The following is a 17,863-nucleotide window of genomic DNA, read 5'->3' on the forward strand; positions in this document are numbered from 1 at the left end:
AAGTTTCCCTAAGTTACACATGCTATTTGGGAAAGAGAAACATAGGCAAATTTAGTAGCATAATTGGAAATGAAGGGGTCATCATGTGTGGTTGTAATATAAAATATTTTAGGAGTAAGGCAAGTAAAGCATAATGGTTTAGATCTGTTGCTCTCAACCTTTAGTGCACATCAGAATCACTCAGTAGTGATTCCTGAGTGGGCCCAAGGATTTTTATTTCTAACAAGTGACGAGGTGATGTTAATACTTCTGAATCAGGGAGCATACTTTGAGAACTACTAGTTTAGAGGTACATGAGTTGCTAATTTTACTTCTGAATTAAAGTTAGTTAAAGAATGTAAAAAATTTTATTGTTTATAATTAGTAGAACAAGATGTTCAATTTTAGCCTAATGTTAAAATCCTATGAGTGAAAGGGTAATTGAATATAAACTTAAAGGGTATATTGAGAACAGATTTATTACAATGGAGTCTGCAGTTCATATGACTGTATAATAGAGTGCCTGCTCAGAGCCCTAAAGATGAAAGCACTGTTGATATTGGCATAAGACAAAGACACTCCTAAGAGCAATAACTAAAGCAACAATCAGTGCTTGTTGATATGTTATAGTAACATATCAACAATACACCCCAAATGGAGACTAGAGGAGCAAAGCAGCACCACGTGACAAAGTTAAAGGAGATGCTGTGTAAGAAGAGACAAAAGAAAGGTCTTTGAAGTCTCTATTTGAAGAGTGACTACAAATGGTCATGAATTGGTACATAGCTCAAGGGTATCCAGCTGAAGTGGATAGGGGGAGTTAAAAGTCCACCTCCAATCCTTGCACCCAGATACCTGACATTGAGGCAGGGGTGCAGTTTTAATTGCACAAAATCATCATTTGTCCAAATGGTACATCTTTTTCTAATTCATCTCCCTACTTCAGGAGTCTATGTTTTATTTTATTATTTTTTTATTTTTTATCTTATTTTTTAATGAAGCATAGCCAATTTTATTCAAAGTCTCCAAAATTTATATTTAACATGTTAATTGTTTCTAAAATGTTTCACCTTTGTAAAATGGTTTTATTTCACCTTTCTCTTATAGATTTTTCATTTTTTCTGTTCAGTTCTTCAGTAGAAGCCAGAGTCCTGAGTTACACAGTTAGGAACCTCTGACCTACTATTCTGATTTTCTTCTCAATATTCATGGCCAACACCTGGCTTTTAAATGAAAAGCTTTTGGTCTTTTCAATCACTTGCTGATAGGGTGAGACTGCATTGTTACCCATAACCACATGACATAATTTAGAATCAATCTTGGCAGCCAGTCTTGTATTTCTAATCAAATTTACAACCCACCTTTCAGCTTCTTCTGGAGTCATGTTCAGTTTATCTGCCAACATGTTAATGCTGATACACTGATGGATGCGACAAAAAGTCTCAAATATGAAGAGACAGACATTTTTAATGAAGTCCTCAAGACAAGCCACCAAGAAAAAATCATTCACTAGCACTGATTCACATTCCCTCAGCTTTTTCTGAGCCCCGTCAAAGTGAAAGTTAACATATAAGCATTCAACAAACTCTGTAATTGGGTCTTTATATGTGTAAGACTCCTGTTGAATAACGTGGACCAGATCTTTTAACACCTGCGATGTTTTCAAACATCTTTCTTTGTTGTGACTGCTGTGGTCAAACAGTGGAGAATATGTGGACACATCGTCTGAATTGCATTAAGATACTGCGGATGGTAAAGGAAGAGATCGATAATGTTATCACGCCCTTGGGGTTATTGAAGAAAACAAACAGAGTAATGAATGAGCCATGTTCGCTGCTGAAGAGACTGAAGTGGAGAACTCACAGAATTGTATCTATGGTCTCTTTTAGCCATGTAAGGTCTTCCATGGCTGCATCCCAATTCTGCATTAAGATTTCAGAAGCCAGTTTTCCCCAGAGTGAACTCAAAGCATTTCTATCCGTTGCTGGAACCAACACTCTAAAGAAGTAAAGATATTCTGCAGCTCAAGAGTAATTTCCACATTTATATAAGAATTTTGCATACCGAGAGTGTCTCTAAAAATTCCTGCCTAAAACCATGTTTGTCTGCCAGGTAGTCAAACCGCATCTGACCATCCCTGTTTGACTGCATTTGCTTTGTAGTTTCTGGATCTTTAAACATCTTCACAATTGGTTCTGTTTCTGCCTGAAGCTGTTTCAGTTGTGCAGCAACAGTGGTTCTTTTTTCTCTCAAAGCATGAGGAATATCATCAGAACAAAGGTTTTAGTATACATCCATAGCAAAGGCTACCGTGTTGTTATCACTAAGAAGATCCAATTTCCCTTGTAATAATTCTTTTTCATTATATATCTCCTTTACAGAGAGAAACTCAAGCAATGAAAAGACTAGATGCCAATCCAAAAAGTGTGCAATGTGAGTAGTCAAGTCATACTCCACCTTCTTGCCAAGGAAAAGTAAAGTGTAGGAGTCTATTTTTTAAATTTAAACCCAGTAAGCCAAGGAATTTAGGCCAATTTGTTAGTTCCTGAAATATGGAAAGAAAGCAACCACAATTAATGCTGGTGCTATAGTATTGGGTTGGCCAAAAAGTTCCTTTGGTTTTTAAGTTAAAAATAAAAGACACATTTTTCATTTTCACCAAGAACTTTATTGAACAACTTATTCACCCTTTTGTTCCACTACCTTCTGCTATTTTCCAGGCAACTTCATAATTCCATCTTCCCAAAACTTTTTATTTTTTTGAGCAAAGAACTGTTCCAGGTGCCTTTTACAGTCATCCAGGGAATTGAAATTTTTTCCATTAAGAGAATTTTGTAAAGACCGAAATCAATGGAAATCTGAAAGTGCAATGTCTGGTGAATACAGCAGATGAATCAGAACTTCCCAGCCAAACTGTAACAGTTTTTGCCTGGTCATCAAAGAAACATGTAGTCCTGTGCTCTCCTGATGGAAGATTGTGCATTTTCTGTTGACTACTTCCGGACGCGTTTTGTTGAGTGCTGCTTTCAGTTGGTCTAACTGGGAGCAGTACTTGCTGGAATTAATCATTTGGTTTTCTGAAGGAGCTCATAATAGAGGACTCCCTTCCAACCGCACCATATACACAACATCACTTTCTTTGGATGAAGACCGACCTTTGGTGTAGATGGTGGTGGTTCATTTCGCTTGCCCCATGATCTCTTCCGTTCCACATTATTGTGCGCTATCCACTTCTCATCACCCGTCACAATTTGTTTTAAAAATAGAATGTTTTCCTTACGTGTAGGTAGAGAATCGTATGCAGAAACATAGTCAAGATTTTTTTTGCGTAACTTATGTGGAACCCAAACATCAAAGTGATTAACATAATCAAGCTGGTGCAAATGATTTTCAGCTCTTGATTTGGATATTTTGAGTATGTCGGCTATCTCCCACGTTGTATAAGGTTGATTGTTCTCAATTATTGTCTCGATTTGATCGCTATCAAACTTCAACTGGTTTACCTGACCGTGGAGCATCATCCAGTGAGAAATCTCCAGCACAAAACTTCACAAGCCACTTTTGACATGTTCAATCAGTCACAGCACCTTCACCATACACTGCATAAATCCTTTTTTTGTGTTTCAGTTGCATTCTTACCTTTCTTGAAATAATAAAGCATAATATGCTGAAAGTGTTGCTTTTTTCTTCCATCTTCAATATTAAAATGGCTACACAAAAATTCACCAATTTTGATAAGTTTTTTTTTTTAATGCACGCTGATATGATAGCTGTCACAATACAATCTAACAAAATTGTTTCTAATGAAGTTAGACAACTAAGCGCTACTAGAGCCATCTTATGGAAAAAAACAAACGAACTTTATGCCCAACCCAATAACTTTATGGTTACGTGACCTTAACTAAGTGGTCTAACTCCTCTAGGCTACAGTTCCCTAAAACATGAATTGAAGTTGTTGGAATGAGTAATCTCAAATGCTCTTTCATCTCTGAAGTCTAATAATCCTATGTTTAAAATAAAGTAAGAGAGTATCTGAATAGAAAAAGATCATGAGCATTGACACCAGGCAGATCTGGGTTCAAATCCACATTCAGAAAACTTCCTTGCTGAATGGCTTTGGATGCATCATTTAATCTCTCTGAGTTTCAGCTGACTTATCTGCAAAATAGAGAAAACAATTCTTGCTTCATAAGAACAAGTAAAACTGAAGAATAATGAGTTCCAATATAAATATTCAATATTTTCTTAAAATCATTGAAGAAAACAATTCTCCCATTATATTTCTGTCCTTGGTAAGATAAAAAAATCACATAGAATGAAAAATCACACCTACCCCCATATCAAATCTCCCCTCTCCCAATACTGCAAGGTTTAAATACAATAGTTAAATTTTTAAAAAAAGATTGGAAAGAAGGAAGGAAGAGATAGAAAGACATGGAGAAAAGAAAAGAGGAAGGGCTGTGGGGAAAAAAAGAAATATTTTTTAATTCCAGAAGAGAACTCTTTCTCCTTAACCCAAAATGACTAAGTTAAATCATGACAGTACAAAGATATATAGAACATATGGAAAGTTACATACTATAAAAATTAAATTGTCAACAGCTATATATGAAAGGCATGACTACAAAAGGAATAAACATAAGCACTATAAGAAATATTTAACAGGTAAATACTACTTAAAATAGTTTTGGAAGTCCTAACCAGAACAAGTAGGCAAGAAAAATAAAGGCATCTAAATTGGAAAGGAAGAAGTAAAACTGTCACTCTTTGCAGATGACATAATATTATATGTAGAAAACCCTAAAGTCTCTACCAAAAAACTGTTAAAACTAATAAATGAATTCAGTAAAGTTGTAGGATACAAAATCAACATAAAAAATCTGCTGTGTTTCTATGCACTAACAACAAACTCTCAGAAAGAGAAATTAAGAAAACCATTGCACTTATAATTGCATCAAAAAGAATAAAATACCCAGGGATAAGTTTAACCAAGGTGAAAAACCTGTATTCTGAAAACTATAAGACACTGATTAAAGAAATTAAAGAAGACACAAATAAATGGAAAGATATTCCATGCTCATGTATTGGAAGAATTAATTTTGTTAAAATGTGCATATTACACAAAGCAATATACAGACTCAGTGAAATCCCTATCAAAATTCCAATGGCACTTTTTCACAGAAAAAAAAAGATCCTAAAACCTGTGTGGAGCCACAAAAGACCCCAAGTAGACAAAGCAATCTTGAGAAAGAAGAACAAAGCTGGAGGCATCACACTCCCTGACTTCAAACTATATTGCAAAGCTATAGTCATCGAAACAATATGGAACTGGCCTAAAAAAAGAGACATAGATCAATAGAACAAATAGGTAGTTCCCAAATAAACTCAATGTATATGGTCAATTAATTTATGACAAAGGAGCCAAGAATATACAATGAGGAAAGGACAGTCTCATCAATAAATAGTGTTGGAAAAACTGGACAGCAACATGCAACAGAATGAAACTGGACCACTGTCTTACACCATACACAAAAATTAACTCAAATGGATTAAAGACTTGAATGTGAGACCTGAAACCAGAAAAGTCCTAGAAGAAAACATAGGAGGTAATTTCCTTGGCATAGCTTTTGTGATTTTTTTTTTTTTTTTTTTTTGGATTTGAAACCAAAAGCAAGGGCAACAAAAGCAACAACAAAAGTGAGACTGCATTAAACTAAAAAGCTTCTATACTGCATAGGAAATCATCAACAAAATAAAAGACAACCTATTAAATGGGAGAAAATATTTTCAAATCATATATCTAATGAGGGGTTAATATCCAAAATATATAAAGAACTCATACAACTCATTAGCAAAAACAATTCAATTTAAAAATGGGCACAGGGCCTGAATAGACATTTGTCCAAAGAAGACATACAGATGGTCTACATGTACATGAAAATGTGCTCAGTGTCATTAATCATCAGGGAAATGCAAATTGAAACCACAATATCACCTCACACCTGTTAGAACAGTATTATCGAAAAGACAAAAGATAAAAAATGCTAGCGAGGATGTGGAGAAAAAGGAACCCTTGTACACTGTTTGTGGGAATGTAAATTGGTGCAGCCACTATAGAGTATGTAAGTGCCTCAAAAAATTAAAAATAGAACTACCATATGATCCAGCAATTCCACTTCTGGGTATTTACCCAAAGAAAGCAGAAACACTAACTCAAAAAGATATATGCATCCCCATGTTCACTGCAGCATTAGGTACAATAACCAAGATACAGAAACAACCTAATTGTCCATCAATGAATGAAAGAATAAAGAAGATGTGGTGTATATTTGTATATACTGGACTATTATTCAGCAAAAAAAAAAAAAAAAAGAATAAAATCTTTCCATTTGTGACAGTATAGGTGCACCCTGAGCATATTATACTAAGTGAAATAAGTCAGACAAAAAATGACGAATACTGCAGGGTCTCACTTATATGTGGAATTGAAAATAAAAAATAAAAAGAAGCTCGTAGATACAGAGAACAGGAGATTGGTGGTTGCAAATGGATGAAAGGAGTCAAAAGTACAAACTTCCACTTATGAAATAAGTAAGTCATAGGGATGTAATGCACAGCATGGTGACTATAGTTAATAATACTGTCTTGCATATTTGAAAGTTAAGAGAGTAGATCTTAAAAGTTCTCATCACAAGAAAAAAATTATGAAGCTGTGTATGATAACAGATCTTTCCTAGATTTACTGTAGTGATTATTTCTCAATATATACAAATATCAAATCATTATGCTACATGCCTGAAACTAATATCATGTTGTATGTCAATTATCTCTTTATAAAATAAATTGTCAACAGCTGTATATGAAAAATATGACCACAAAAAATGTATGGAAGCACTATGAGAAATATTTAACAGGTATCTATAAAAGAAAAGATATGTCATTAAGATGGCAAATTCTCAAGAGTGTTTTTAAAGGATGGTAAATGGTATACTATTTTCTAGAAATGCTGGAAACAGTGTGGCCATAGAGACTCCAACTAAATATTGTTTGAATCTTTATTCCAACACTGTGCTCCAGTAATGTGACTTTGGGCCACAGCCTTGATACCAACACCTATCAAATGTAGATTATACTACCTACTTCTCTAATGAATCTGTTGCTTACTAGCCTGGTGACCACATAACAAAATCAATTTAAATGCTCCCAGTCAGTTTCTGATCTATCGCTAAGTTTTATCTCTTCTGAGCATTAAATGAGATAATGCATTTAAAGCACTTGCACATAGTAGTCATTCAATAAATATCAATAAATAATTAATATAAAGATTAGCATAAAAGTTCCAGTAACATGCAGTTAAAGATATTTTGATGTGGATACCATCATTTCAATTATTTTAACACCCTAGGATTTTTAGCTCTGTCAAATGAATCTAAAATATTTATGGTTTCTTCAAACACTGATAAAGGTTAAATGAAGATGAATTAATTTTCTACAGATTCTATGACTTTTCACGAGACAAAGGAAAAACATGGCTACCTTAAGATTCACATTTTCCATAGAAGTCAAGTCATAGCACTACCATATCTGAATGTTGGTCACTGTATCCAAATATCCAAACATAATAACACAAGCAGTACTTGCCTAAAACACAAATAAGTCCACTATTTATGTGTGGGCCCTGAACATTGTTTTTTAGAAATCCCAAGAATATGATAATGTCTCAACAAATATCCTTTTATCTTCTTAGTATCTGAAATTCCAAAATTTAGTGCTTCTTTAAGTTTAAAGCTGTGATCCCTCTTATCATATTCAAATACTCCTGAGAAACATACTTTTTAATGTAATCATTGGTCCTTCATACTTATTCCCAGCTATAATCATGATTCTGACCAACTGCTTCCCCTGACACAGCCAGCCTCATAGCCCAGGTGACTTTTCCACTCCTCTTTGGCTGTGTACTTACAGTCCAACATAAGCCCATTTGAAATGATTAAACAGCAGTGAAACTGCTCACACTATGAACTAAATGTCTTTATTTTTATGTTTTATTATATTTTATATGTAAATATGGAGGTATATTCTACAGATCTTAAAAAATGCAAGTCAAAGAAAATCAGTATCATACGTCACTCAGAGATATCCTATGTAAATAGCATCAAAGAATTCATACCCTGCTACTTCCATATATCAGAGGTATTTTCCCTGATGATTAAGTATTTTTATAAGTAACTGTTCTAATGAATGTGTAATATGCATTCACACACTTGTGCTATAATTGTTTTCAGCAACCCTGATTGTTAATGCTAATTTTTCTACATGACAATAAATATATTTATAAATAAACATGTGAGAACCTAAGTATTACTTTAGCTTCCTAAGAGGGGAATTCCTGATCCAAAGTTAATAAATCATCTACTTTTGCTAAGTACTTTATTTGTTTTCCTGAAAGATCATAGAAGTTAACTTTAAATAAGATCACTATCTAAATCCTTCCAGTAACATTTACGTTTAGTTTAATGGAAAAATAACTAATTCATGTTCATTGTAGAAAATTTAGAAGATACGGGGAAAAATGAAAAGTTCTGAGAAATTTTACCATTTACAAGGAATAGTTGTCCTTGTTTTCACCAGAGCTTTTCCATGCATATTACACACATATTTTTTAAAGGACAATACAGAATATACAATTTTGAGCTCTACTTTCTTTTTCTCTTTACATGGTATCATAAGCATTTTCTAATGTTCAATTCTCTTTTTTTCTTCTTTATCCCAGTAGTCACCACTGTCTACACTGTTGTCTTAATCAGAAACTCAGAAGAATCACTCCAGACACAACTTTCTCTCCTTTTCCAACATCAACAGCTTAAGCCCTCACATGCCCTCTCCTAGAATAACTCATGTGAGCTTCAGCTTCCCTCCAACCATATTTACACTGTTTCTCTCACTTGTGCTATTGCAGGTATCCCTTACCAGGTCTTTCTACCTCCAACCCAGCCATCTTGTATCCCATAATCCATGATGCTAGAGAATCTTCTTTCTAATATTGAGACAAAATCCTGTTATCCCAATGATTACAATGATTCGTTTAAGATAAAACCCTGGTTTTTCAGTGTAACATCGTTCTCACTCACTTCTTTAGCTTCCTTCATCTCTTGACATTGTCCCAGTTATAACTTGCCCTCAGGAAATGCCAACCCACTTGTTCTTCCTTGATTGTGTGTTGCTCTCCATGAGTATGTAAATTCCCTATTAAAAGTCTCCTGTAGAGACTATGGAGACACACAATACCTATATTTAAGTCCTGGCTGTGCCTGCTGTTGACCTTGGGCAATTCACTTAACTTGTAGGTACTTCAGTTTCCTCACTTGTAAAATTAGGTTAGTAACAGTGCTTACCCATGGGATAGCGATGAGGAGTGAATGAGTTCATATTTGTAAGGAGCTTGGAACAGTAACCCACACAAGTAAGTGCTATGTAAATGTCTCTTAAATTGAGGCTTTCATGTTGCCCTGTTATAATGCTTAGCTTGCACACCCTGCTTAACTTTGAGATCGCTCCAAAAGCATTTTTCTGAAACTAGACCGAGATGCCTGCCTCTACTCTTTGACCTTTGTCCTATCACTCTGCCCACAGTGTTGAAATCGTCTACATTTGTGACTCCCAAAATGGTCAGTTGTCTGAGAGAAGAGGTTGTCTTTCCTCTCTTCATTGCCAGAATCTAGCACAAAGCCTAAGCAAGGCCCTGCTGGTTGTGGGCCATCAGTATCTGTTTTGCAAATGAACTGGCAATTTTGATTAAGGTCTTGTTCATTACTTGTTCTTTTCATGTGCACTGTGTTTTCAAGACCCTAGTTGAATTTAAGAAAATAGTTTAAGGACCAATCCTTACAATAGATTACAAGCATGCAATCTAATTTTAAAAAGAGACCGAGTCAGAATCCACTTTTATCTGGCATTTTACTATATTATTTTCATGTAGAAAGCAAGTAGCACATGCCACATAGTACTTTAAAAATTAGCAACCCACCAGTCGTATTTACTAAGATTAAAAGTTGTAGCAATCAGAACTAAGCATGATAAGAAGACATGAAAGAAATAAAAAGACATAGACCCTACTTTTAAAGGTGCTTGGGGGTGCTCTTAAGTTTCAGAGTATACATCCACAAGATTATTTAAGAATACTTAAAGACCTGTGACAGGCTATAATTCAGAGGATAAGCAAACTAGAACAATGTCTTATCCATAAGTATAAAGAATACATAAATGGAACCAGTAGGACAGAATCATTCAGCTCAACAATGAAATGACTTTTAATTCAGATTATTAAGTCAGACAATTGTACAAGGATTTGAAGAGAGGTTAAAAATAGCTATGAGAGATGAATAGCACACTTAGTCACGAAAGTAGGAATAAAACAGATGAACTGAAAAGAAGATTTTTGGAGGATGTAAAGCAGTTGGCAAATTCTCTCTTTCTGACATTCTATCAGGAAATGAAATAGGTGAGTACGCTACAAAGCCTGGAATTCTCTTTCCATACAAGTCTTTAAGGAAAGATGAGTAAGATAAAACCACTTTGTAAATGAAGATGTTGCAAATATATAGATATTCTTGTAACACCACTAATGTTATTATGAAGTTTATAACAACAGTACTAATAGTAAATAATAACATAGTAATAGTATAACAAAGGATATAATGGTGAAGATTACCATTATATTAATAGAATAGGGAAAGCAAGATATAAGGACAAATACAGATATTCTAGATTATGTTATTTACATACTTGAAAAACTGAATACCTGAGTATCTAACATAAACTATACCAAAGAACATGCTATTACTTCCCTAATAAAAAGAAAGAGCTTCAAAGGCAAACAAATAATTTCCAAAGTCTTTTTGTCTCCAAGTCACTCTTACACAAGAGGAATTTGATGAGTTAAGTGTAAATGAATAAGAAACATGTGGATTACATTTTCTTTAAAAATACACAAGGGTTTAAAAATAAAGGAGAAAAAGTGTTTGGCACAATGCATTTTCCGTAAAGCCAAACCAAAAACATTTGAGACAGTTTTAGATTGTAGTATGACCTTCAACATTGTTGTGTTTGTCTATTAACCTAAAAATAAACACTATTTTTCAGTAGGAGAACTGAAGCCATAAAATATACACCAAGGTATGGATATGAATGAATAATTTCTTAAGGATTTAACTGAGTTGTTTTCTTTTTTAATAATCTCCCATCCAGAGATGTTGAAGCAAATGCCCACCACATGTGTCATACTCTGTGTCTATTCCATTATTTCTTCATAATGTTTCTGGTTCATGTATTAGAGGCGACAACATCTGAATATGTGTAAAAATAAAAACGTCAACCTTCCCCTAGTGGTAAGATTGACTTAACCTCAACTTGTACTCTTCAAATAGTTCCAATGTATTCTCATTTTGCATCATTTTTAATACTTTGATCTATGCTTTATTCCAATTGCTGCCTATGTATTTGTTGGAAACACATTGTCTATGATGACACTCTTTTCCTGTAAATAGGCAAGAATTGTACTGAAACTTGAAGAGCTGGGTTATTTTGAGATTTACTGGTGGGTAAGTCAAGATTGTGGAACACACCATTATGCCAGGCAATGTCCAACTTGACAGCCTGCAACAAGTGGAGAGAACAATTAAGCAAGAACACCAAAAAAAGTTGGTGTTTTTATTTTTGTTGTTTGTTGCTGTCTCACCTGGTGTTTCTATTCAAGCACGCCTGACACTTCAGTGATTTGGGATCACTGTTTTGTTCTTCTTGAAATATTGATATTGTAATGATCATTTTGCTATTCCTCAAATTCTCCCAATCGTCATGCAACTTTATCCCTTTATCCTTATCCCAACTTCATCAACTTTATCCCTTTTATGCCAAGCACAAAGTTTTGTCAGTTATTTATTTGTACCTTTCCTCAAAGTCATCCTTTCTTTTTTCTTTCCATGGCCAGCTTCCCAAAGGAGACACTTATCTCTCTACCTCTAACCTGCAGTTACAAAAAGGAAGAAATCATCAGTCTCCCTTCCACTTCAAGTATGAACCCATAGCCTGATGACAGCAACTGGGGTTTGGGCACTTATTCTGCATTTCTGGGCTGCTTTGCTGATACTGTTTATTCTATCACTTTTCTACTTAATAATCTTTGAAAACACCCCATTGCTCAAAAGCTAAAATCCTAGCCCAGAATACTAGAAAGCAGTATTTACTCAATAAATATTTGTTGAAAGAATGGAAGTATTCCTCTCATTTATAGCTGTCTAAAATCTATCTCCAAACCACCTCTTGCTACATTTTGAAGCACATAAACTCTGGTAGGCAGAATGGCTCTCCAAAGATATCCATCCCCTAATCATTGGAACCTATGGATATGTTATGCTACATAGTAAAATAAACTTTGTAGATATAAATTAAGGTTACAGACTTTAAAATAGGGAATATAATATGGATTATCCAGGCGTGTTCAATATAATCACATGAACACTTAAAGGTAGAGAATCTTTTCTGACTGAAGGCAGAAAAAATGTGTCAGAAGGGAAAGCAAGATATATGTGACAGAAGGGAAAAGCAGAGAGATTCCAAGCATGAGCCAATTTGATGTGCCCTTGCTGACTCTGAGATGCAAGGACCCACAGGGAAGGACCTAAGAGCCACTAGATGCTAATAACAGACCCCAGCAGACAGCCAGCAAGGAAATGTGGACCTCAGTCTTACAATCACAAGGAACTGGATTCTTCCAAAAACTTGAATGAGTTTGGAAGAAAATTCTTCCAGGGCCTCTTGATAAAAGCCCAGTTGAACAACATCTTTATTCCAGAGCAGAGAAGAGAAACAGGGCAGAGTAAATAGCCAAGTGAACAGAACTGTAGGATAATAAATTTGTGTTATTTTAAGCTAAGTTTTTGTAATTTGTTACAGAAGCAATAGAAAACTAATACACTCTCAAATAAGTCATCCTTGAGTTATACCCATGCGTGTCATTGCCTTCACCTCTGATTGGCACACTACCTATGACAGTAACACTCCTTTTATATCAATTCCCAACCCAACTCTAACTCACAGAAACTTCTTTAAAAAAATTGCACTGGGTCCCACCCAGCAAAATATTTTAATTAGTTAAGGTTTGTAAAAGAAAATACTTAGGAGAATCTCTTTGGTTTAATTAAAAGAACAGTATACCTTTTGGATTACTTGATACTATATATGACTTTCTCTTTTGATTTATAACTATAGGCATTTAAGAAAAAAAATGAAAGCCATTGCTTAGCAAACCTAAATATGCATGTAGAACATCTAGAGATTCTACTAAACTGCAGATTCAGATTCAGTAGGTCTGGGATAGGACTGGAGATTCTTCATTTCTTGTGAGCTTTAATTATATTCTGTCACTTATTTTTTTGTGTGACCTTGGATAAATTATTTCAGAATCTGAACCTAAATTTTCTCATCTGTAAAATGGATATAATAAGTAAAAATGTGATCATGAATATAAGGGAAATGCTGCTTCTTGTGCCCTATGACACAACCCCTTAGCCTACTGTAATCTAAGCTGCAATTTTCATAGACAGAGCTCATCACACTTATCACATCCCATATGAAACTATAGCCATTTTTTTCTACTTTTCTGTTATAGCAACTCAGGAAGTATCAGCAAAGCAGCCCAGAAATTCAGAGAGTGAATGCCCTTGGATGAATCCATCAATCAGTGGAGCTGGGGATTAGTAATAAAGGTCCCAGGTTCCGCTTCTTCATTCAACAAGTACATTCAACACAGTTCTTTAGAGAGAATGAAGCCCACAGTGGGATTAAGTGCCAGTTGTTATCAGTGAGAACAAATAGCTTCTTTTCCTGTGTCACTTTCCTCATGTCTTCATTTATGTTTCTGGGTATCACCTTCTAAAAAAGCTACATTTTAATAAGTCCTTGTCTTAAGTTCTGCTTTTAGCACCACGATCACTCATACTTTCACCTGTTTTAGAATGGGTTGAGCAACAGGAGAGAGAGAGAAAACACTGGCTTATGGTGTAACTTTAATATTGAACTATATGGGGACAATGGTAATTTTAAAGACCATGGAATAAGCCGAATTTTTAATTTGTTTGTGTGTTTGTTTGTTTGTTTATATTGGAAACCTTGCAGAAAGAGAATGACAGTCTGAAGTTATCCACCTATGAATTCAGGGAATGCTGGGAAAGCCAAAGGGCCTTCATGGAAATTTTTCAAAACTTTCGTTTCCTACAGCTAGGGGTAAACTTTGCTGAAATTCAAGCACAGGATTTAATAGTAAATGTAGAAAAACTGCAAAGGAGACAATGTTCGGCCTCAGTGTCTTCTAGGCTAAAATTATGGTGAAGATACAGAGTAAGCAGGAGCCTGAGGTCTGGAATGGTGATAGCTGTTGTACCCAAGAAGGCATGCATTAGTGAGAAGAACACTAGCATCTTTGAGAAGTTCGCTGTGGCTGTCCTCTGTAAGACAGGATTAGCAGGAGGAGATGATGCCCTGAGAGATAGGGCCCTCGTGTCAATGAAGATGACACGGTTCCCGAATAGCAAAGACCAGATGGTGTCACATAGCCATCAGGAGCAAAGTCAATATAATTACTATAAAGCACAGCAATACTAATATGATAAACAAGGGGTCCTTAACTTATGGGGTTCTTTGACAATTATAAGACACTGTGATATGTCTAGGAGTGAAATAAATGAGCAGCCAGCAAGGGTGATGCTGGATATGAATAAAAAACCTCAAGAGATAATAAACCAAGGCTTCTTTTATTAGCTTCTGCAATGAAAAATCCCTATTCCTTGCCCAGTTTCCAGATCTGAGCTAACCTCACACATAGGGCCTGGTGACCAAAAGGGAGATAAATTCTCTTGAGGAAAGACTCTGTCATGCCACCAAAAGCATGTATAATAAATGTTTCACCAATCTCTCCTTGAAAGAACCTATGGCCTTAAAGTAACTGCATATTGAGGAGAAAGAATACCCAAGATCTATCATGAGACATTGAAAACTGAGCCTTACTTGATACTGAAATTAAAGTGACCCTAATCCCTAATATATTATTGCAAGGCAGTAAATGGATTTCTGGCCTAAACCTATCTTGCAATGGATCCAATCATTTCATGGACTTACCCTATGTCATTTTCTAAAACCCTGAGTTTTTAATCAGGGTTTAAATAAATATTTAGAAGCTGTTGGAAACCTTATGTTAGATTTCTGATCTAGAGAATAAGAGATAATAAGGGTACAATATCAAGAGCACACTTGAGGTTACCCTACTCTTCCCGATCATGGTAGTGAATCAGATGTAATGCTGCCTCTAAGGTGGAAGCATGTCATCACAGGATCAAAGAAAATCTGACAGAATGTAAGAATAGTCTCATAAAAGCTCAGCCAAAATGCCAGCATGGGGACGACACCTTCTGTGGTTAGGGCACTGCCTTCCCTGATGCAATATTCATATTTAATCGACAGGTATTATATCACGCCTGTACCCAGTACTAGAATACACAGGTGTGGGAATCAAATGTTGAAAGAAGGATTAACCATTGTCACCATGCCTCTCAGTGACCCACTGGGGAGTGTGTGTTGCTCATTCCTGCAACTTTAAATTCTGCAAGATTCAAGATCTTTAACCCCAGCAGGGAAATGTTTCTTCTAAGGGATATACTAAGGAGTCCTCCAATCCTAAAGCTTCAGTTTATGATTAGTAATTCTGGGCCCCTCATACCTGTAGACCAGCACGTAAATAAAGGAATTAGTAAACTGACAGCGTTGTTGACTGTGATTATCGTGAATTTCTATGGTTGCTGTCACATCATGGAGGCATGGAGGAGTACTGGGGGCACTGAGGTGGATCACTGTGGCTTCTGTCGGCCTTTCTATGTTCAACGATAACAGAAAAAGGCATTTTCAGCAATAACTGCCTGAAAAGGGGCAAGGCAACCAAAGACTCAGATGCCTAAGGGATGAAGGTCTGTGTTTCTCTTTTAGGCAAGCAGCTTATATGTCAACTGGGGAGCTGGCCAAATGTGAGAGGACTCTAGAATGGGTGGTAGAGGAGGGAAATGATGAACATAAGGCATAGAATTGGGACTCACAGCTGTAGCAGGAAATAGAGCCTGCTATACTAACCCTGTCTCTAACCCTTTTTCTCAAGAGGTGGTGGCCAGACACACCTTTGAAAAGTTATTAAAAAGCTGAACTTCATGTGAGGCAGTGACATTTCTGAGCAGTGAAAAGGGATGCTGGGGCTTCCCTGGTGGCGCAGTGGTTGAGAATCTGCCTGCCAATGCAGGGGACATGGGTTCGAGCCCTGGTCTGGGAAGATCCCACATGCCACGGAGCAACTGGGCCCGTGAGCCACAACTACTGAGCCTGCGCGTCTGGAGCCTGTGCTCCGCAACAAGAGAGGCCGCGATAAAGAGACGCCCGCGCACCGCGATGAAGAGTGGTCCCCGCTTGCCGCAACTAGAGAAAGCCCTCACACAGAAACGAAGACCCAACACAGCCATAAATAAATAAATAAAAATTTTAAAAAAAATAAAATAAAAAGCAGAGTTAAAAAAAAAAAAAAAGGGATGCTGTAGAATACCATTTGGGGGTTCTGTGTTAAGGTCCCCTGAGCAAACCTGCAATGTCAGCCGCAATTGTGGAGTGCTGCCTGCCATGCACTCAAGCAGCATCTCACCGCATGTGCCGGCTGCTTTGCTATTCTGATTGATAGTTTTTGCAGAAGTTACAGGAAGCTCACTCACCCTGCACACGGGGTAGCTTGGAAGTGTGAGATAACTAATGCCCATAGGGCACAACCCTCAACAGTGATGGACAGATTTGATGGTGAAGGACCCAGCTTTCTCTCCTTCAGAGAAACAATTCTAAGGGTCCCCAGCAGGACTGAGCCCCAGTTGCCCTCAGTGGTAATTTACTCTTTATTGGAATCTAGTCCTTCCATGCCTTCCATGCCTCATCCATCTTACTCTATCATACAGTCTGCCTACTGTCATTACTTTACAATAGTTATATGAACAAATGTGGTGTCCCTAGGCCCCTTCTTCTCAGGGCAGCTGGTTAAAACCCTATGAGAAATGCCTGTCCCTTGCAATATCACATCATCCTCCCAGCTGCACCTACCTCAATCTAATGTGTTTTTAAATGTATGAATCTAGCATGGTCAAACCTGGAGTAAAACATTTAAGATGATGGCAGAGTTTAAACTTTGGGAATTATAAAATTCCAGATTCAAGGTGACTCCTAATTGATTCCATTTAAAACAGAACCACTTATCTCAAGAAAATGAACTTGAATAAAATTATAAGTAGGTGAGAGTATGAGTAGGCATGCTACGGTTAATTGATAGGAAACATAGTTATTTTATCAGACTAGATATGCCCAGTGAATAAATATGAATAGTTAGAACGTTTTATAAAACTTCTGAAGAAATAATATCTTTATATATTATTTCTGCATGTATTAGATTCAAAGACTTTAAGAGAAATCCTTGGATCATAGAATGTTAAACAGGAAGGACCTTGAAGAGCTTCCAATTCTGTCCTCTGTCTTTCTGTTGTCTTTCTTGCCCAGGAAAATCAATGTAGCATTAAGGTTAAACACAGAATCTGGAGCCAGATAAGCTTGGTTCCAGTCCTGACTGTGACCAAATTAATGCATTTTTCCATCTCTCAGTTTCTCACCCCTGCAATGGGGATGATAATAGGAGTAGCTAATGACAGGGCTATTGAAGAACCGAGTGACTTAACACATAGGAGATCTTAAAACAATTTGTTACACGCTAACAACACAATAAGTTTTATTATTTTTGTTTGTTTGTTTTCCTTCATTC

General features: G+C 36.2%; 1 pseudogene; it reads right to left on the bottom strand.

Moving 5' to 3' along the window:
* Positions 1-1,112: 1,112 nt before the first annotated feature.
* On the bottom strand, positions 1,113-16,823 carry LOC133092950 (eukaryotic translation initiation factor 3 subunit E-like; annotated as a pseudogene).
* Between the last annotated feature and the right edge of the window lie 1,040 nt (positions 16,824-17,863).

The sequence above is a fragment of the Eubalaena glacialis genome, chromosome 6, assembly GCF_028564815.1.
Source record: "Eubalaena glacialis isolate mEubGla1 chromosome 6, mEubGla1.1.hap2.+ XY, whole genome shotgun sequence".
In the NCBI taxonomy this organism is placed as follows: Eukaryota; Metazoa; Chordata; class Mammalia; order Artiodactyla; family Balaenidae; genus Eubalaena; species Eubalaena glacialis.